At 35.2% G+C, this 23,005-nt stretch overlaps 2 long non-coding RNA genes and 1 pseudogene across 2 annotated transcripts; 1 reads left to right on the top strand and 2 right to left on the bottom strand.

The window, feature by feature from the left end:
* Positions 1–7,137: 7,137 nt before the first annotated feature.
* On the top strand, positions 7,138–18,874 carry LOC112748332 (phenylalanine ammonia-lyase class 3-like; annotated as a pseudogene).
* LOC140179655 (uncharacterized) lies at positions 10,307–10,835 on the bottom strand. The gene is made up of 3 exons (XR_011873396.1): positions 10,670–10,835; positions 10,524–10,578; positions 10,307–10,435 (listed from the first exon to the last, which is right to left on the bottom strand). It is a non-coding gene; the product is annotated as an uncharacterized lncRNA (long non-coding RNA).
* On the bottom strand, positions 17,540–18,328 carry LOC140179654 (uncharacterized). The gene is made up of 3 exons (XR_011873395.1): positions 18,176–18,328; positions 18,030–18,084; positions 17,540–17,941 (listed from the first exon to the last, which is right to left on the bottom strand). It is a non-coding gene; the product is annotated as an uncharacterized lncRNA (long non-coding RNA).
* Positions 18,875–23,005: the final 4,131 nt, after the last annotated feature.

Genomic DNA, 23,005 nt, shown 5'->3' with positions numbered 1-23,005 from the left:
TTCCTAGCACTTCCTCGTGGGGAGCTCCTATTCTATTCGTTAAGAAAAAGGATGAAACGATGCGACTATGTGTGGACTATCATCAGCTCAATAAGATAACTGTTCACAACAAGTATCTATTGCTAAGGATTGATGATGTGTTTGATCAACTTCAAGGAGCTACCTGTTTCTCTAAAATCGACTTGCGTTCAGGGTACTATCAATTGAAGATAAAAGAGGAAGACATTCCAAAAACTGCCTTTCGTAACCGCTATGGACACTATGAGTTCTTAGTAATGTCCTTTGGTTTGACAAACGTGCCAGTAGCTTTCATGGATTTAATGAACTGAATCTTCAAACCTTTCTTAGATCATTTTGTTATCGTCTTTATCGATGACATCTTGGTGTATTCGAAAAGTGCTACGGAGCATGAGTATCATTTGAGGATTGTGTTACAAACCTTAAGAGATCACAAGTTTTATGATGAGTTTTTCTAAATGTGAGTTTTGCTTTGATCAAGTAACATTTTTTGGGCACGTTGTATCAAAAGATGTAATCATGGTGGATCTAAAAAAGGTTGAAGCCGTTCAGAAGTTGCCAAGGCCTACTACAGTGACGAAAATCTGTAGCTTTCTAGGATTGGCTGGCTATTATTGGCAATTCATCAAGGACTTCTCGTGAATTTCTACACCATTAACCAAGTTAACCCAAAAGAATATAAGGTTTCAATGGTCAGCAGCGTGTAAGGAAATCTTCCAAACGCTTAAGGCTTGCTAACCTTAGCGCCTATCCTTGTTTTACCTTCCAGGTCTGGGGGATTCTCAGTCTTTTATAATGCATCTTGGATAAGACTTGGTTGTGTATTGATGCAGCATGGCCGTGTTATTACCTATGCCTCGCGACAACTTAAGAAGCATGAGCAGAATTATCCAACTCATGACTTGAAAATGACAGCGGTCGTTTTTGCTTTGAAGATTTGGAGGCACTACCTTTATGGTGAGACCTGTGAGATCTATACAGACCACAAAAGTTTGAAGTATATATTTCAACAGAAGAATTTGAATTTGAGGCAACGGAGATGGATGGAGCTGCTAAAGGATTATGATTGTACCATCTTGTATCATCCTGGCATGACAAATGTTGTGGCTAATGCCCTTAGTAGAAAGTCGATAGGTAGTTTGGCCCATATCACTCTTGCAAGGAGAACAATTGTTGAAGAAGTCCACCAATTTAACCTCGGAGAATCAGAAATTTTCTTAGCACATGTTCGAGCTCAATCTTCCCTAATAGAACAAATCAAGGTTACACAAAGTGATGATCCAAAATTAAGAAAACTTATGAAAGATGTTCGCAAAGGGAAGAACTCAGACTTTTCTCTTGATTAAGATATTTTGCGTTGTGGGCAACGCTTATGTGTGCCAGATAACCACGACTTGAAGAAAGCTATTTTGGAGGAGGCTCATAATTCTAAGTACACAGTTCATTCAGGTTACAACAAGATGTATCAAGATTTGAAACAATTGTTTTGGTGGGAAGGCATGAAAAAAGATATAGGAGTTTTTATTTCTCATTGCTTAACTTGCCAACAGGTTAAGGTTGAACATCAAAGGCCTGCTGGGTTATTACAACAAATTGACATACCTAAATGGAAGTAGGAAAGGATTATGATGGATTTTGCAACAGGTTTACCTCGTAGCTTTAAAGGTTTTGATTCAATTTGGGTAATTGTAGACAGAATGATGAAGTCAGCCCACTTTCTTCCGGTGAAAACAACTTTTAGTGAAGCTCGGTATGCTCAACTTTATGTTGATGAGATAGTTAAACTACACGGAATTCCAGTGTCCATTATTTCAGATCGCAGACCTTAGTTCACCTCTCATTTTTGGAAATCTTTTCAGAGAGCGTTAGGAACTCGTCTGGATCTTAGTACAGCTTTTCACCCTCAAATCAATGGACAATCGGAGATGACGATCTAAACATTAGAAGACATGTTAAGGTGTTGTGTTCTAGATTTTGGTGGAAATTGGGACAACTATCTACCTTTGATCGAGTTCTTTTATAATAATAGTTATCAAACCAGCATTCAAATGGCACCATTTGAGGCTCTCTATGGGAGAAGATGCAGGTCACCTATTAGGTGGTTTGAGGTTGGTGAGGTTAAGCTTTTGGGACTAAATTTGGCACAAGATGTAGTTGAGAAGGTTCGCTTAATATGAGAACGCTTATTAGCAGCTCATAGTAGGCAGATGGCTTATGTAGATAACAGAAGGCATAACTTAGAGTTTTCAGTAGGTGATCAGGTATTCCTTAGAGTGTCGCCTATGAAAGGAGTGATGAGGTTTGGAAAAAGAGGCAAGCTTAGTCCTCGTTACATTGGTCCATTTGAGATATTAGATAGAATAGGTCCAGTTGCTTATCGCTTGGCACTGCCAGCTGTGCATGATCCATCCAATATTTCACGTATCAATGTTGCGCAAATATCTTGTTGACCCATCTCATGTGCTCGAACCACAAGTCATAGAGCTAAAGGAGGATTTATCTTTTGAAGAGGAACAAGTGGCTATACTTGATCGCCAAGTAAAGAAACTACGTTCTAAAGAGATAGCATCTGTGAAAGTTATTTGAAAAAATCATTCAGTAGAAGAGGCAACTTAGGAAGTGGAGGATGCCATGCGCGACAAATATCCATATCTGTTTAAGTCTGAAGGTAACTATCACACTTATCACAGTATATGAGTTCAAAATTCGGGAACCAAATTTTTTAAGGGGGAGAGAGTGTTATAACTGAAAAAAAAAAAAAGAGGAAGAGCACATGAAAAACATGTGACCCTATTAATCCCTCTTATTTCCTTCAGGAAGGCTCCTGAACCCTACCCATTTCCCCTCCCTTTCTCAACCTCACCCTTCTCCTTTCTTATCCCTCTCATCTCCTCATCCTTTTCATCTTCTCATCTTTTCTTCTTGAAATCATACACTATCATTAAACTCACATCTTTCATTTTTACTTTCTTCTCCTTTTCTACTCTATTTTATTCATTCAAATTTCATTTATCACAACCCTAAATCATAGAGTTTCAATTTAATGAGTGAGGAAAGTATTCAATTTTTGAGTTTCGGTTATTATTGAGATTTCAAAGTAACTCTTTGATTCAATAATTAGCTATATCTCTAAATTTTATCATCCCTATACTTGTGGGTATAGCAAAATCCGAAATTAGGGTTATTAGGTTAGAAAATTTAGACTTTTGTCAAAGTGAGTAAGATTATATTAATTGACAACAATAGTAGCTCACAATTATCATTATTGTTGTATTTCTAGAGTTGTAGAGTTATTGGACATCATTTGGTAGTTCGTTGACGTAATCAGAATTACTTGCGGTTCCTTGGAATCAATTTGTGAGTGGATATTGTGTCTATAATTGCTTTTAAGTATACTATTACCAATATTTAAATTGAATCATTATTTTTAGCATTTGAAAATATTTGATTGTTGTGATTTTTAAATAATTGGAATGGATATCGATTTCTGAAAATTTCATAATTTTATAAAGATACACGCAAGACGATATTTATACATTTTCTAAAACATACTTGTTTTTCTTATTTGTATTTGTTAAACTTTAATTAAATTTTAATATGCATTTTTATATATACTCTATTTTTATGAAATTTAGTAATATGTTACAAGTATTAGAAATAGTTATATGTAATTTGGTTTGGATTGGTTTCAGATACTCTGACTAGAAAATCGAAGTTAATGACGGTTATGATGTTAACCTAGATGCATCTGACTCAAACCTCAGCTAGCAGAGGCGTTGCTAGCCTAACGTGTAGGCCATACGTTGGATCTGTTATACCGTACGGACGCACAAGAGGAAAGGAATACCCTTAGAGGTGGAGCCGTCCTAAGTGTGTAATATTCGATTTGATTTCACTTCTGGAATGAGAACTCCCATTTTCGTTCATTTCGCTTAATTATTTATCTATTTATTTGCATAATTAATTAATATGAATTTCTCATCTTTGAAAAGAAATATAATTTTCATGGTAGAACTTATATTGTCTCGTGTGGGTTATAGATGTAATGTTTGCTCACTCTATTATATTCCCATATTTTTCAGATACAGGTGTCATTCCAGGTTCCATTCCATCTACCCCTCAGTAGATCTTAGTCATTTCGATGAGTCATTTTTCTTTCCAAGGGCTAAATAATTATGTAATGAAACCTTTGCTCAAAATCTAGATTATATCAATGCTCCATATGTCACAGACAGGGTCCTTATTTTGGTTATGTTATTTTAAATCTCGAACTGTTTAGATAGTAATTATGACTTTGTTATGTAAAACATATGGATTTAATTATATACTTTAATTATCAACTTAATATATATGATGTGACTTTTAACATGTTTGGTTGTGGATATATTTGGAATATGTTGTTATTGTTATCTTTGGAAATGGATGTTTATTATTGATACAGGAAGATAATATTCATGTTAGTAAGACTCTAAGAATAGAAAAAACTCTGTCCATTTTTTTTAAAGACTTGGTCGATTGGCTTACTAAGAGACTTGCTCCTTAAGCGCCAGTCATAACTTGATTCGGGCCATGATATTACACATACTATCCACCCGTACACCTAATATTTTTAAAAATTCTTATCCACCACTTGATATTATCAAATTTTAAACCTGAGTGCAATATATTAAGAACCATACTAACATGTCATCTCAACTAGGCTTCAACTGGATTATTGTTATTTTATAATGTGTTCATTTATTTTAAAGTGCTCTTCGTTCCATTGTCCTATATGTCCGTCACAAAATTAAAGTAATTCACGCTAATTTAAACTTTTTATTTTTTTTATTTCTTGATTAGTATTTGTCATTTTTTAAAAAATTAATATTTATTATTTTGTCAAACCCAAAATGTCCTATTTCTTCTAGTTGCTCAATATAGATATATTTTTTATTTATTACGATCAAAATCTGTTATATGAGATTCTCTTATTTTAATTGAATGAACAAAATTTTCTATAATAAAAAAAGTCATTCTTTTTTTCTGGTTCTTTTCCTTCTTATTTTTCTTCTTTTTTTATTTTTTTATTATTTTCTATTATCCAATCTATGTATAACATATTATTATTATTATTATTATTATTATTATTATTATTATTATTATTATTTAAATATGTCACGTGATATTTGTTGGAAATAAATAGTATGACTACAATTCAATTAATTATGTGTCAAATAATTTGTTATTATTATTATTATATTAAAATATTAATATAATAAGGTCTTTGATTAAATTTAAAAATTTATCATTGTGATAGTGATCGTAATATTGAAAGATAAATCTTTTATTATTTAATCTAAATTGTTCTTAGTCATAAGATTATTAAAAAGGACATTAATAATTCGAAAATATATATATATATATATATATATATATATATATATATATATATATAATGGTCTTCATTGAATGAAGATTAATAGATCTCATTTATTAAATTATATATATAGATGGTACATATAGAGATATGATTATTGAACTGACTCAATTTGAGAATTTCTAATGGTTATAATTACCGCACATTTGTCAATAGGATATTCTCAAGATGAGCATAGTAATAGAGTTTCCTTTGATCTGTGACTATCATAGTAATTAACAATGTATTTATTATACTTTGATTCTGGACACCTAATACCCTAGGGTGCTAGTTGAATGGATATTGGGTATGATTTAAATACTTGTATAATTAATGATTAGTCAATAAGGAATCTGTCAACTCTCGATAAAGAGTTTGAGCTCTATGATTATAGTGACTGAGATGAATAAAACCTTGGCCAAGGAGATTGAATGAATGAAGAAATGAGTTTCTTAAGTCATTCACAGTTTATTATAATAATGGTAACAAGTTAGAGTTTAACAATTAAACCATACTATATGGGTTAACCAAGAGCTGAAAAGATGGAAGGAATTATACTTTGTTCTTCTCGAATTCTTAGTAAAAATATATTACTTCATATTATGAGGTCGTTAAGGAGTGTTGCTAGACGCCAACCTTGATTAGTAAAATTTAGTATGACTAATTTACTACCCGCTTAGCATATACTGAATCTATGGGGTCACACACTAACGAGTGTTCTAATCTTTGCTATAGAATTATTTAATTATTATTTTGATTTGATCAAATAAATAATTATGTTAATTCAAATAAAATATTATTATATTCTTTGCTAGCACAAAAAATATAATAATAATATGATAAGTGAGAATATTATGAGATTTGAGCATAATTAGTTATTATATTTCTAAACTTGAATTCTAAATTTGGATGAGATCCTAACTAATTCTGTTTCAAATTGAGTTATGATATGATTCATAAATTTGAAATATTCAAGTTTAAAATAGTAAGATATGATTCAAATTTGAATTGAGATTCAAATTTAAAATCAGTAACAAATCTCATACTATATATATGTATACCAAAAGTAGAGGTTTATTTCTTTACCTCTATACACATAAACGTATGTGAGCCTAATTCTTGGAGAAGAATTTTATGGCGTGCAAAGAGTTGCAAGAGGTTTCCCAATTAGATCAGATGTCCATTGGTCAAGGAGTTGACAGCAAAGGTTGGTTTCGGTGTGGATATGCATAGCGCCTTCCGACCATCGAAGGAGAAAGTGATTTTTACTAGCGTACACAGGTATTTATATCTGATCTATATATTGTTTATTATAATAAAATTTAAGCACAAAAATAGATCTTTAGGATTATTTTCTTTTTTTTCCGCTGCATGTTATGAACACATGGTAATTCTTCAATATTTTTATTACATTAAGAGTAAAAGACAAATAAGTTCCTGACCTTTTTAAACGGGGACATTTTCATCCCACAAGATTGGAAAATACATTTCGATCCCTCACCATTTAAAACGTGTGACAATTATGTCCTTCCGTCAAATTGGTGCTGGAAACGGTAACGGAGATTGCTGAGCTGGAGGGGTGGATAGTGATGTTTTTACGGTTATTGAAGTGGATGGGAAACAAATTTTTGGAGGATAATTTGGTTCTTATTAGCCAAAACGACGCCGTATTGCTAGAATGAGCCCTATTTCATCGAAATGGATCGACGAGGCAATGGTCATTGATGGAGCGATCGTCGATGATAAGTAAAGGGAGTTCTTCATGCACAAGACCTGATGGGAGATCTTCATTCGTCGTGCCAGGAGCTTCTGTGGTGCTCTTTGAGGCAAACATCTTAGCTTTTTTGTCTGAAATTTCGTCAGCAGTTTTCGCCGAAGTTATGCAGTGCAATCCAGAATTTACACATCATTTGATACATAAGCTGAAGTACCATCCTGGCCAAATTGAAGCTGCTACTATTATGGAGCATATCTTAGAGGGTAGCTCTTACATCCAACAAGCCAGAATGCAATAGGCAGATCCATTGTAGAAGCCCAAAAATGATCGTTATGCTCTCCAAAATTCTCCTTAGTGGCTTGGTCCACAGATTGAATTGAAGTCATCAGGTATTCGACTAAATCAATTGAAAGGGAAATAAACTCTGTCAACGAAAATCATCTGATTGATGTCACTAGTAGCAAGGCTTTGAATGGTGGCAATTTTCAAGGCACCCCAATTGGAGTTTCGATGGATAATGCACGTTTAGCTGTTGCTTCAATTGGCAAACTCATCTTTACATAATTTACCAAGCTAGTCGATGACTTGTATATCAACAGTTTGCCATCGAATCTCTCTGTCAGCAGAAATCCGAGTCTGAATTATGGTTTTAAGGCATTTGTGGTTGCCATGGCTGTTTATTGCTCTTAACTTCAATATCTGGCAAACCCAGTAACCAACCATGTGCAAAGTGCTGAGCAACATAACCAAGATGTGAATTCCTTGGGGTTAATTTCTGCTTGGAAAACCGTAGAAGCTGTCGAGATATTGAAGCTAATGTGCTCCACGTATTTGGTTGCGCTTTGCCAAGCTATTGACTTGAGGCATTTGAAGGAAATTTTGAAGAGCACAATCAAGGATACTATAAGTGGAGTTGCAAAGAAGACATTAAGCACGGATTTGTTTGGATCATGTAAGAGAGATTTTCTCAAAGTAGTTGATAGAGAATATGTATTGTATTCTCCTATATTGATGATTCCTTCAATGTTAGGTATTCATTGATGCCAAAATTAAAACAAATACTTTATGAGGAAGCACAAGCGAGTGCCATCAGCAGGAAAAAAAATGCGAGCGTAGTTTTTGAGAAAATTGGAGCTTTTGAGAATGAGTTGAAGAGTATGTTACAAAATGAGGTTGAAAGTGCAAGGTGTAACACCCTACCACACTAAGCTTTACGCTTAAGTCGTAAAACGAATGTGGTGTGGTATTACGACCTCTAAAATAAAATGAGTACATATAATAGCAGAAGAATTATAATATGCTAGGAGCCTTGAAGAAAAGGGGAAAATAAAAATCGCACAATAAAGGCGCAACGCTCAAGGAACGAGTTAACTTACGTGCTAAGAAAACCATAACTATCAAACATAAGCTAACAGAAGTGGGAATAGAGTGCCAAAGATACAAAATATCAAGCTCCTAACTCAGCCTGCGAAGTCAAGACTGGCTGGAGAATATTTACACATATATACATACATATCCAAAACCCAAAAGTACATATACACAATCCTGCCTCTCCATAAACCTCTAAGAGGATCAAAAAGAATAAGTCATGCGGAGAGAAAGCTAAGTACATATATATACATCATAGCATAACAAAATATCCCAGTAACCACTCCGCTTCAAGAGTCCAGACGCCTAACGAGATGCCTCTCGACTTGCATCTAAAAATAACAACATAGTATGGAATGAGAACCGGAGGTTCTCAGTATGGTAAAGGTGCCACACACATAATATATAAGGTCCTGGGAATGCCAGAGGCAATCCTAGAACACCGACACTCAGATTATAGAGCTTAAAGTATTAAACAGAAGCCATAAAGGGTGGTTCTCTAAAAATATTTAATCCTAACTTAACTTAACCTTAAATCTAAATCCCATACTGCCATTCCTCCATACCTCCAACTCCATCATGCATTTTCACAGACAACTAAACAGACAAAGGCAAACACAAGAAGGTTACAAGTACTGCAGATAACAAATATACATTTAGCATGGCAAATACAGATAGGCACACCCAATTAGAGCACAAGCAAGTAATTCAAGTAATATGCATATGATGCATGCCTGTCCTATGGCTGATGAGGCTCATCTGTCGGTTATCCAGCCAACCCGACAAGTCTGAATTGTACTTAGACTGTCCCCCGACGTGCATCCCCAAGAGTCTATGCATAATTTTTCTCAAATAATCAATAATACTCAATGGGGGTAACATTCCCGGGAATTTATATAGTGCCCGGTCACACACTTACGTCGTAGGGTCAACAGAGTATCGAGTTTTCAACCTGGTACACGTGGTGGCAAGCCACGGCACTTAATCCAGGGAATCTCGTATCTCAGATTATTCAAATTCATAAGCCATATAAATAATTCAATTATAATTCATCAACATCAACATCATTCTCAATCGCATTTCATTCATCATCATACATCAATCATATTCAATCCTTATCCTTCATTATCACACCTCCCATTCCGCCCATCAATAGTTTCAATTCAAAACATAATTCATTCTTTTCTAAATGAATCAAACTTAAAACATGCTCATTTTCTTAATAACTCTAAATCAAACCATATAACCTTTGAATCTAAATCTTTTTAAATAATCATATAAACAAAATCTCTAATCTCTAATTTTTATAAAATTTCGGCAGCATCTCTTCTAAAACTCGGACTTTGCCACCCTGTTCGGGTCCAAACCTGCTTTCTTTTCAATTCAACATTTCCTTCCTCATTATCATAACAATCTCCACAAAAAATCTACCTCAGATCAACAATTAAACTCATACAATATTCAAATCCAACAACCAAAATTCAACTAAGAGTCATAATTCACAAATCCTAGGCTTTTAACACAAAATACCTCAAATTAATAATTCATCGAATCGTTAATTAATCAACAAGCACCAAACCAACCATGTTCATCAACAATAACATTCAACTATAATTCTCTCCAAATTAACATAACAACATTCACCATCCAAAATTAATAACTAATTATCCAATAAACTTCAACCAATTATATTCATCGACAAATTACTAAATATTAAATATACACCTGCATTCCAACTTATCCTATGGTCATCTAGCCTAAGTTTTCACAGAACATTATATATTAAATGCAAGAAACCTAAACCATACCTTAGTCGATTCCCAAGTATTATTCCAAGAAAATTTTCCTAAAAGAACACAGCCCTCAAAACCTCAATTAATCCGCTTCCTCCAAGTTCCAGTATTCACAATTTCAAGCTCCAATTATTTATTTTCAACCTAATACACATTCATAACACATATATACCCAATTTAATACTCAAAGCTCAAATTCAATGAAAATAAAATAGAATTATCGCATCCTCACCTTACCCAAGCTTCACATAAGCAAGAGTGAACGTTTCTCTCAAGCTAATTGGATCCTAAAACATCAGAAATCAAAGAAATTCAACATTCCCACTTAAAATTCGAAAATTGGGAGAAAAGAGGGCTGAGAGTGATTAAACAAGTTACCAGTGAAATTGTTCCGGTAGAAATGTAGAGCTCGACGCGGTGGACGCGTGGCCGCAAACGGTGCGGCGATTGGAGCTCGGACGGAGAAGTTACGGGGATCGGAAATTTACCGTAAAGTTACGGAAGCTTTCTCCCCTCCCTGGAAGTGTTTCACGCTGCTGCATCCAAATGAGGGAGAGAAAGGGGTTCAGCTTCATTTTAATGAGTTGGTCCGGTTGGACCGACGGCCCGGTTTGGGTCCGGTTCAACCGGTTCGGTCCGTTCGGTCCAATTTTGGACCGTTTTCTTCGAAATTGGTGTCAAAATTCTCGTTTCGATGAGCTCTATCCTAATTTGATATAATATTCACATTTCTAATCCTCCTTATTAAAAACTAATTTATTAACTATTTTAACCGGGGTTTACATCCTACCCACCTAATAAAGAATTTTGCCCTCAAAATTCAAATCTAGTTACCTGAAAAGAGATTTGGATAGTCCTTTCGCATATCTTATTCGAGCTCCCAGGTATGTTCCTCGATACCAGCTCGACTCCAAGCTATTTTTACCAATGATACTTCCTTTCCGCGTAATCGTTTAATATCAGTATCATCAATTCTCACTGGAATTATTGGAAGTGTTAGATCTTCTCTTACTTGGATTGGTTCTGGTTCCAGGACATGACTTGCGTCAGGATTATACTTCCGAAGCTGTGACACATGGAACACATCGTGCAAATTCGAAAGATACGGCGGTAAGGCAATTCTATAAGCCACTGGCCCAATTCTCTTCAGGATCTCAAACGGTCCAATATAACGGGGATTCAGTTTCTTAGTCTTAATAGCTCTTCCCACGCCAGTGGTTGGTGTAACTTTCAGAAAGACATGTTCTCCTTCTTCGAATTCCAAAGGCTTTCGCCTCTGATCAGCATAGCTCTTCTGGTGGCTTTGGGCTATAAGCATTCGACTACGAATCTTCTTTATCTGCTCAGTCGTTTCAGCTATCATTTCAGGCCCTAATAAACTCCTTTCTCCAGTTTCATACCAACATAGTGGAGATTGACATTTCCTGCCATACAGAGCCTCATATGGAGCCATTCCGATGCTCGCATGATAGCTATTATTATAAGCAAACTCTACTAATGGCATATACCGGTCCCAGCTCGCCGGTTGGTCCAAAACACAAGCTCTTAGCATATCTTCCAAGGTCTGAATAGTTCTTTCTAACTGACCATCTGTCTGAGGGTGATACGCAGTACTCAAGCTTAACTGAGTTCCAAATGCACGCTGAAAAGCTCCCCAGAACCTTGATGTGAAACGAGGATCTCTGTCAGATATGATAGTAGAAGGCACACCATGCAACCTGACAATCTCTTTGATATACATTCGAGCCAATTCCTCCATTGTGCAGCTTATTCGGATAGGAAGAAAGTGAGCTGATTTTGTCAGTCGATCCACAACCACCCAAATAGCGTCACAACCAGATCGGGTTCTAGGCAAACCTATCACAAAATCCATTGCGATACTCTCCCATTTCCATTGTGGAATCTCCAAAGGCTGAAGGGTCCCTGATGGTCTCTGATGCTCAATCTTAACCTTCTGACACGTTAAACATTTAGATACATGCAATGACATATCATTCTTCATACCTGGCCACCAGAACATCGCTTTCAGATCCTGATACATTTTAGTGCTCCCTGGGTGAATTGAAAACCCGCTCTTATGAGCTTCCTTCAAGATACTTTGTCGCAGGTCTCCAACATCAGGCACAATAATCCGGTTCTTGAACCTCCATAAACCATCCTGACCTTCTGACATTCTCCACTGTTTTCCCTGTTCGACTGCTGGTAATACCTTACGTAACGCTTCACTGTCTCGATGAGCCCTCAGAAGTTCTGATTTAAAATCACTTGAAATTTGCAACTGACTCAAACACAGGATTCCAGATTCTTCTCTAACTCCCAAATTCAAACCTTGGAATGCCTTCAGTAACTCTTCCTCCCGTAGCATCATCCAAGCTGCATATAAAGACTTCCGACTCAAAGCGTCCGCCACAATGTTCACTTTTCCTGGATGATAATTCAATTCAAAATCATAATCTTTCAGAAGCTCCATCCATCTCCTCTGACGCATATTTAATTCTTTCTGCTCAAAAAGATACTTCAAACTCTTATGGTCTGAGAAAACATGAAACTTAACACCATAGAGATAGTGTCTCCAAATCTTTAAAGCAAACACAACAGCAGCAAGCTCCAAATCATGTGTCGGATAGTTCATTTCATGCGGCCTTAATTGCCGTGAGGCGTATGCTACAACATTCTGGTGCTGCATCAGAACGCACCCCAAACCTTTCAGAGATGCATCACAATACACTTCAAACGGTTCACTTGGTTCAGATAATACCAATACAGGTGCAGTAGTCAACTTGTGCTTTAATGCCTGGAAACTCTCTTCACATTCCGGAGTCCAGATAAAAGGCGTGTCCTTCCTAGTCAATTTAGTTAAAGGTAAGGCGAGCTGTGAAAATCCCTTAATGAATCTGCGATAATACCCCGCCAAACCTAAGAAACTCTTGATCTCTGTCACTGAAATTGGTCGCTCCCAATTCATCACTGCTTCCACCTTAGCAGGATCCACAGCTATCCCCTGCTTACTCACCACGTGGCCGAGAAACTTCACTTCACTCTTCCAGAACTCACATTTAGATAGCTTAGCATATAACTTCCTATCTCTCAGAATTTGCAGCACAGTTCGCAAATGATCAGCATGTTCCTCTTCAGACTTAGAATAAACAAGAATGTCATCAATGAAGACGATAACAAACTTGTCTAGATACGGTCGAAAAATCCTGTTCATATAATCCATAAATACTGCCGGGGCATTAGTTAACCCGAAAGACATCACTGTATACTCATAATGACCATAACGGATTCTGAAAGCAGTTTTTGGAATATCCTCGTCTCTAACCCTTATCTGATGATATCCGGATCGCAGGTCAATCTTAGAAAACACACCGGCACCCTGTAACTGATCCATTAGATCATCGATTCTAGGCAACGGATATTTATTGTTCACAGTGATCTTATTCAACTGCCGATAGTCGACACACAACCGCATACTCCCATCCTTCTTCTTTACCAGTAACACTGGCGCTCCCCACGGAGAAACACTTGGTCGGATAAAATGCTTACCTAACAGATCTTCCAGCTGAGCCTTCAGTTCAGCCATTTCTAAAGGCGACATCCTATAAGGAGTAATTGAAATTGGACCGGATCCAGGTACCAACTCAATTGCAAATTCAACCTCTCGGTTAGGTGGGAATTCATTAATATCATCCGGAAACACATCTGGAAATTCACATACAACCGGAATTTGCTCTAAACTCTGATCATTACCTGATACTCCCGCAGTTAATAACATAATACCCTGACATTCGGTTCCAGAACAGTTTACTATCATAGAATTTAAATAGTAACTATTCACCACAACCGGTGCTTCTGACCCTTCTGGCATAAACTGTACTGACTTTTCAGAACAATCAAGTAAAACATGATTCTTGGATAACCAATCCAATCCCAAAATGAGATCAAGACCAGTCATAGGCAAACAAATCAAATCATGCACAAATTCACGCTGTTGTACTCGAAAGGGAACTTGTGGACATCCTATCCTAGTCACCATAGCTTCATGAGTAGCATTATATACTTTCAAATCATAACCTAAAACCACCATTCTCAATCATAATTCATAGGCTTTTTCAAATGTAATAAATGAATGAGACGCTCCTGAATCAAATAAAGCATTTAAGATTTTACCAGCCATTTCACAATTACCTCTAATCAGTGTCTCAGATCCCTCAGCACCAATGGTAGAAGTGGTGTATACTCTCCCTGGCTGTTGCACTCTACCAGTCTCATACTTTTTCTTCTCCGGGCAATTGGTGGCCATATGCCTGGGCTGTCCACAAGAATAGCATACTCCAAGTCCGAATCTGCACGGAACTCCAGGGTGATACCTTCCGCACTTCTGACAATTCAGATCTTGCTGTGGCTGCTTCCCAAACCTTTTTCCTTGACTAGCATTGGTATTCGGCCTTCTGTAATTACCTTGACCCTGAGTCTGCTGCGAAACAAAACCTCCACGCTTGAAATTCCTACCTCTTGGAGCAAAGTTCCTCCCTGAAGGCCTCTGAAAAGGCACCCCCAAATTCCCATTCTCTCTTGCTGCCTTCCTCACACAATCCTCAGCCACCCTACTCTTATTCACCAATTCAGAAAATACCCTGATCTCCATTGGGGCAACGAAGCTCAGAATATCGCTCCGAAGACCTCCCTCATATTTAATACACTTCCATTCAGCAAAATCTTCAGGCGCACCTTGACAGATATGAAAAAAGCGACATAACTCCTCAAACTTACTAGTATACTCAGCAACAGTCATCTGTCCCTGTTTTAACTGCATTAATTCAAGTTCCTTGGCATTTCTGGCTGAATTAGGAAAGTACTTCTTATAGAACTCTGTCCAGAAAACCTCCCAAGGAATCACAGCACCATCAGGCTGCAGGATACGTCGTGTTCCCTGCCACCAATACTGAGCTTCACCTTGCAACTGATAAGTTCCAAATTCAACCCATTACTCTTCAGGAACCTGTTGTGCCTGTAACGCCCTTTCCATAGCCTGAATCCAATTATCTACATCAGTGGGATTTGAGGTTCCCCTAAAAGTCGGAGGGCGAACTTTCAGAAATGTAGCAAGTGTCATAGGACCATCCTCATCATTATTATTCCCATGATTACCCTGATTTATCTGGTTACCCAGTGCCTCAGCTGTCACCTGCATAACTGCAGCCATATTTCCCAGGGCAGCCATAAAGTCTACTGGATCAGTCCCTATGGGGGCAGGAGTAACGGTGCCTGTCCTACCTCTACCTCGCCCGCGACCGCGTCCGCAAGTCGACATCTGGTCCCTATACACACCAAACAAGTGATATTAAGTTGATCAGTCTCAATATCGCAGGTCTAATGCTTTAAGTTCCAAATGCATGCTCACAAACGTTTATGCCACATATATCAATTAGATATCCTAATAGCACATAAACACATATACAGAGAATGCACAGAAGCACAATCAGTCCGTCTTTCAGGCTCTATAGGAACAAACTGCTCTGATACCATAATGTAACACCCTACCACACTAAGCTTTACGCTTAAGTCGTAAAACGAATGTGGTGTGGTATTACGACCTCTAAAATAAAATGAGTACATATAATAGCAGAAGAATTATAATATGCTAGGAGCCTTGAAGAAAAGGGGAAAATAAAAATCGCACAATAAAGGCGCAACGCTCAAGGAACGAGTTAACTTACGTGCTAAGAAAACCATAACTATCAAACATAAGCTAACAGAAGTGGGAATAGAGTGCCAAAGATACAAAATATCAAGCTCCTAACTCAGCCTGCGAAGTCAAGACTGGCTGGAGAATATTTACACATATATACATACATATCCAAAACCCAAAAGTACATATACACAATCCTGCCTCTCCATAAACCTCTAAGAGGATCAAAAAGAATAAGTCATGCGGAGAGAAAGCTAAGTACATATATATACATCATAGCATAACAAAATATCCCAGTAACCACTCCGCTTCAAGAGTCCAGACGCCTAACGAGATGCCTCTCGACTTGCATCTAAAAATAACAACATAGTATGGAATGAGAACCGGAGGTTCTCAGTATGGTAAAGGTGCCACACACATAATATATAAGGTCCTGGGAATGCCAGAGGCAATCCTAGAACACCGACACTCAGATTATAGAGCTTAAAGTATTAAACAGAAGCCATAAAGGGTGGTTCTCTAAAAATATTTAATCCTAACTTAACTTAACCTTAAATCTAAATCCCATACTGCCATTCCTCCAAACCTCCAACTCCATCATGCATTTTCACAGACAACTAAACAGACAAAGGCAAACACAAGTAGGTTACAAGTACTGCAGATAACAAATATACATTTAGCATGGCAAATACAGATAGGCACACCCAATTAGAGCACAAGCAAGTAATTCAAGTAATATGCATATGATGCATGCCTGTCCTATGGCTGATGAGGCTCATCTGTCGGTTATCCAGCCAACCCGACAAGTCTGAATTGTACTTAGACTGTCCCCCGACGTGCATCCCCAAGAGTCTATGCATAGTTTTTTCTCAAATAATCAATAATACTCAATGGGGGTAACATTCCCGGGAATTTATATAGTGCCCGGTCACACACTTACGTCGTAGGGTCAACAGAGTATCGAGTTTTCAACCTGGTACACGTGGTGGCAAGCCACGGCACTTAATCCAGGGAATCTCGTATCTCAGATTATTCAAATTCATAAGCCATATAAATAATTCAATTATAATTCATCAACATCAACATCATTCTCAATCGCATTTCATTCATCATCATACATCAATCATATTCAATCCTTATCCTTCATTATCACACCTCCCATTCCGTCCATCAATAGTTCCAATTCAAAACATAATTCATTCTTTTCTAAATGAATCAAACTTAAAACATGCTCATTTTCTTAATAACTCTAAATCAAACCATATAACCTTTGAATCTAAATCTTTTTAAATAATCATATAAACAAAATCTCTAATCTCTAATTTTTATAAAATTTCGGCAGCATCTCTTCTAAAACTCGGACTTTGCCACCCTGTTCGGGTCCAAACCTGCTTTCTTTTCAATTCAACATTTCCTTCCTCATTATCATAACAATCTCCACAAAAAATCTACCTCAGATCAACAATTAAACTCATACAATATTCAAATCCAACAACCAAAATTCAACTAAGAGTCATAATTCACAAATCCTAGGCATTTAACACAAAATACCTCAAATCAATAATTCATCGAATCGTTAATTAATCAACAAGCACCAAACCAACCATGTTCATCAACAATAACATTCAACTATAATTCTCTCCAAATTAACATAACAACATTCACCATCCAAAATTAATAACTAATTATCCAATAAACTTCAACCAATTATATTCATCGACAAATTACTAAATATTAAATATACACCTGCATTCCAACTTATCCTATGGTCATCTAGCCTAAGTTTTCACAGAACATTATATATTAAATGCAAGAAACCTAAACCATACCTTAGTCGATTCCCAAGTATTATTCCAAGAAAATTTTCCTAAAAGAACACAGCCCTCAAAACCTCAACTAATCCGCTTCCTCCAAGTTCCAGTATTCACAATTTCAAGCTCCAATTATTTATTTTCAACCTAATACACATTCATAACACATATATACCCAATTTAATACTCAAAGCTCAAATTCAATGAAAATAAAATAGAATTATCGCATCCTCACCTTACCCAAGCTTCACATAAGCAAGAGTGAACGTTTCTCTCAAGCTAATTGGATCCTAAAACATCAGAAATCAAAGAAATTCAACATTCCCACTTAAAATTCGAAAATTGGGAGAAAAGATGGCTGAGAGTGATTAAACAAGTTACCAGTGAAATTGTTCCGGTAGAAATGTAGAGCTCAACGCGGTGGATGCGTGGCCGCAAACGGTGCGGCGATTGGAGCTCGGACGGAGAAGTTACGGGGATCGGAAATTTACCGTAAAGTTACGGAAGCTTTCTCCCCTCCCTGGAAGTGTTTCACGCTGCTGCATCCAAATGAGGGAGAGAAAGGGGTTCAGCTTCATTTTAATGAGTTGGTCCAGTTGGACCGACGGCCCGGTTTGGGTCCGGTTCAACCGGTTCGGTCCGTTCGGTCTAATTTTGGACCGTTTTCTTCGAAATTGGTGTCAAAATTCTCGTTTCGATGAGCTCTATCCTAATTTGATATAATATTCACATTTCTAATCCTCCTTATTAAAAACTAATTTATTAACTAATTTAACCGGGGTTTACACAAGGGTGGCCTATGAGAATGCGAATCCAACAGTTCCATATAGAATTGCAAAAAGCATATCATACCCATTGTATAAGTTTGTGAGGGAGGAGCTCGGAATAGGGTTGCTCACCAGGGAGAAGACTACCTCACCAGTGCTCTTGCTGCCCCATAACAGAAAGTTGATTGCAGTTAGAATCACAAAAGCAATTCCTGGAAAGAAGCATGCAGCAAACCACGAAATCCGCCACCACCCTTGCATTGTTCCCTTGATGGTCCTCCATACTCGCACACTCACTTATCCAGGAGGATAACCCCATCATGCTCGTATCCTCCTGGCACGACGAATGAAGATCTCCCACCAGGTCTTGTGCATGAAGAAACCCCTTCACTCATCATCGACAATCGCTCCATCAATGGCCATTGCTTCGTCGATCTATTTCGATGAAATAGGGCTTATTCCAGCATACGGCGTCGTTTTGGCCAATAAGGACCAAATTATCCTCTAACAATTTGTTTCCATCCACTTCAGCAACCGTAATAGACACATTACTATCCATCCCTCCAGTTCAGCAATCTCTGTTACCGTTTCCAGCACTAATTCGACAGAAGAATATAATTGTCACGTATTTTAAATGGTGAGGGGTCGAAATGTATTTTCAATCTTGAGGAAAAAAAATGTTTCTGTTTAAAAAGATTAGGAACCTATTTATCCCTTACTCTTACATTAAAATAAAATCTTTTTTTCTCTTTTTTTTTTCTATTTTATTCGTTTTTTATTTTTTTTTTCTTTTTTATTTTCTATTATTTTTATCTACCCTCCCCACTTTATCTATAACCTATAACTTATTATTAATTTAATAAACAACATATATAACATGAGACTCGCTCATTGTAATTAGTTAAAAAAAATTTCATTCAACTTTTTTCTAAAATTTATGCGTCCTTGCTGCTTGCACTATGTGCAGTTATTTTTTACGTTAATTTTATAAATAATTATTTTATAATAATATCTATTTATATTTTAATATATAAAAAATATTATTTTTAAATAATAAACCTATATCTAAAGTCTAATTAAATATAAAAGTATATTTATTAAATTCTTTTAACTTTTAGATAATATATATTAAAAATTAATTATTAATAAAAAATAAATTCTTTCATGAGCTAATAAATTAAAAAAGTTGATAAGATTTTTATATAAAAATAATAACTAAAAAAACCTATTACTTGATTTTTTTTGGTTCTATGAAACATTTAATCTCCTTAATTTATTGCAATATTTTTCTACGATCTTTTTTAAAAATAATTTTTTACTCTATGGATATTTTTTACCACAAGACTAATAAGACCAAATGAACGTAATTTCAAAAAATTATAATTCCATAAAATTATAATGTTAGTTCTCTGTAATTTCTTTGTTATTAATCCAATAAGCTGCTATAATGATGTGTGATTTTCCAAAACAGATACTGCCAATGATCTTCTGTAAAAGGAGTGTGTGCATGCAAGGACACCATTATTGCACACATGGGCTGAAACCCTTGGCGCCATTATTGGATGTACTAGGTTACTTATGCCAAATTGTTATGATGATCGATTAAGCTTAATAAATCAGATATAATAAGATGAATTAAGCAATGGGTACAAAATAATTTTTGGTCACTATAAATCAATCATTTCTATAAAATACATATTAAAAAATAAAATATACATTAAAAATAAATTACATAACACATATATTTATATACAAATAAACAATAATTGATTTAATAGTTAGTATATATATATATATATATATATATATATATATATATATATATATATATATATATATATATATATATATAGTATTTTTGTAATAAAATTAAAATCAGATAAAATAAAAAAAAAAGTAAGTGAAAACAAATGATCAGTGTAAACAAATTAAAATTGAAACAAAAATATAATATTCAGATTTTTGTTCTGTTTTTGATAGTATCTAATAACTAGATTTGAGTATATCGTTTTCATCTTCATAAAATTAAAAACTTTATACTTAAATTTTCAGAATACGTTATCCAGTGCGACTTAAACAATTCATTAATTATTTGTAAGCAAATAATATTATTTATAAATAGAATGAATTATAAAAATATGTCATCTCAACAAACCCATTGTATACTTTTTCTTTCTCTTCTTCAAAATATATAACAACTTTAATTCCGTTAGTTTTATTTACCATTCTTAGAATTTTATGTTTTTACTAAACATTATTAATTTCAACCTTCTATTAATCCAACCAATTTATTGTTTGTTTTTTATTTTTCAAATGGAAAGAATGCTCATGTATCCTGGGATGTCCGCATGAGGATGTGGAATGGAATAATTTATTTGGCTGACATGAGCTGCTTAGCTTTAGCTAAAATAGGCTTTACTAATAATTTTTATTAAAAAAAATGGCACCTATCCTATTCAATATATACACTTGGAAGCATTTTAATTGTAATGTAGTTCCAGGTCTTCTAATATTTTTAGTTATTAATTTTAATTATAAACTTAGTTTTAGTCACTAATTTTAACATAATTGATATTAATGATAAAAAATACTAGAACACTTAAAATCATGAGATGCTTGAACATTTCCTATACATGCAATTATATGATCTCTTTATTCGTATATCTAAGTTCTGACAAGTTTCATGAAAGGGCATCTGTAGTAAAAGGATGCAATCATCTGTTCCAGCTCATACTCTTGCCTCGGTTAGTCCTACAAATAGGACACACCTTATTTCCTTTTTATTTTATTTTTTTTTCTTTTTTCCTTTCACTTTTGTTTGAGATTGCAATATTGCATGTAAATATGTAATGTAGCAACTTCAAGTGTGCTAGCAACTAATGCTTCACTTATAATTTTTAATTATTTTTATTTTTCTTTTTAAAAACCACTACAGCAAAGTTACAAAACATGCATGTGTAATTCTGTGTAATGTACTGCACAACTTAGGTGGGGTTACTATGGCAATATTGAATGAAGACAATGCATCTTTGAACAAATTAAAGAGGTGTTTGAAGGTCCTAAAAAAAAGGGATTTTGTTGGAATTGGATGTGGTATCCTATTAGGTAGGACCGTAGGAGACACCTTCCTGGAGATTTCTGAATTTGTACTAATTGTGGCAAATTGGGAATATAGGTTATTTAATAACCTTCATCAATATGACTTATCATATCTAGCTCTAATTAAATTTTGGACACCACTAAACAGCATAGGATCCTCAAATTATCATTTGATTTTTACATTGTTTTATCCATCAAATTTTTTCTTTTTCATTAGAATATTAGTATATGGTATCCAACATATAATATTTTAGTTAAATATAAACTTGAAGGACATATTAGGTAAGGTCTATCGGGAGAAAGTTGAATATTTTTTTTCTTTTTTTGTGGTGGTTTGTTTGAGATCTACTTTGGATGGTATTATTATTAGTTTAATCTCATCTTTTCCTAGAGATCCTAATAAATATGTACCCGTCCCCACGGGGACAAAAATAAATATGGACACGTAATTATTAGGTATTATGTTTTCCGTTTTGAAATTTATTTTTGTCTCGTGAGTTTATTAATATAAATGGGTAGATGGTAATATCAAAAAATAAAATAAAATAAATGGATAAATGGTTAAATTCATCTTCAAAAGATCACTCATTTTTTGAATTGGTTATCGAACGAGTTAGTTTTTCAAAGATTTTAAATTAATCATATTAGTCTTTTCGTCATTTTCGTTATTAATGGCATTAGAATTTGCTGATACAACACGTTAAGTGACATTACTGTACACACCTGACAATTTTAATTGAATGCTAACATAATAAATTTATTAATTAGATTAAATCAACTCCAAATTGAGGGAGTTCAATACCTCAAGATCTTCTCAATTTAGGAATAATTTAATCTAATTTTATAAACTTGTCATATTACCAATTAATTAGGACTGTTAGGTGTATGGTATAGTCAGTATGGTATCACTTAATGAATCAAATCAGCAAATTTTAACACAATTAGTAAGGAAAGAGACAGAAGGACTTATGTGACTAACTTAAAATCTTTGAAGGATGAATTTGATTAAAAACATCTTTCGGACGTTAGTCTAATTGAGGTTAATCTAACTAACTAGAGTTAATTTAGCTCAACTAACTAATTAACTTAAGTTAGTGACTAGCTAGCTAACTATTGCTATAAGAGGGAACGAACTAGGTGTTGTACATGTGAAGAAGAATGAAGAGATGAGGCTAACTAAGTAGAAGTTGTAACTCCTCGACGCAAGTTTGGAAGGTGAAAGTCAATCATACCAAGCATGGAATGGAAAGTGCTAAATGGAGTAGGCGGCAGTACCTTTGTAAGCACATATGCAACCTAATAAGTAAAAGAAACAGGAAGAAGCTTCAGGAACATCCTGGACCTT

The sequence above is a fragment of the Arachis hypogaea genome, chromosome 15, assembly GCF_003086295.3.
Source record: "Arachis hypogaea cultivar Tifrunner chromosome 15, arahy.Tifrunner.gnm2.J5K5, whole genome shotgun sequence".
NCBI lineage: Eukaryota > Viridiplantae > Streptophyta > Magnoliopsida > Fabales > Fabaceae > Arachis > Arachis hypogaea.
Note: the sequence above shows the minus strand (reverse complement) of the source record. Positions and strands in the feature narration are given on the sequence as shown.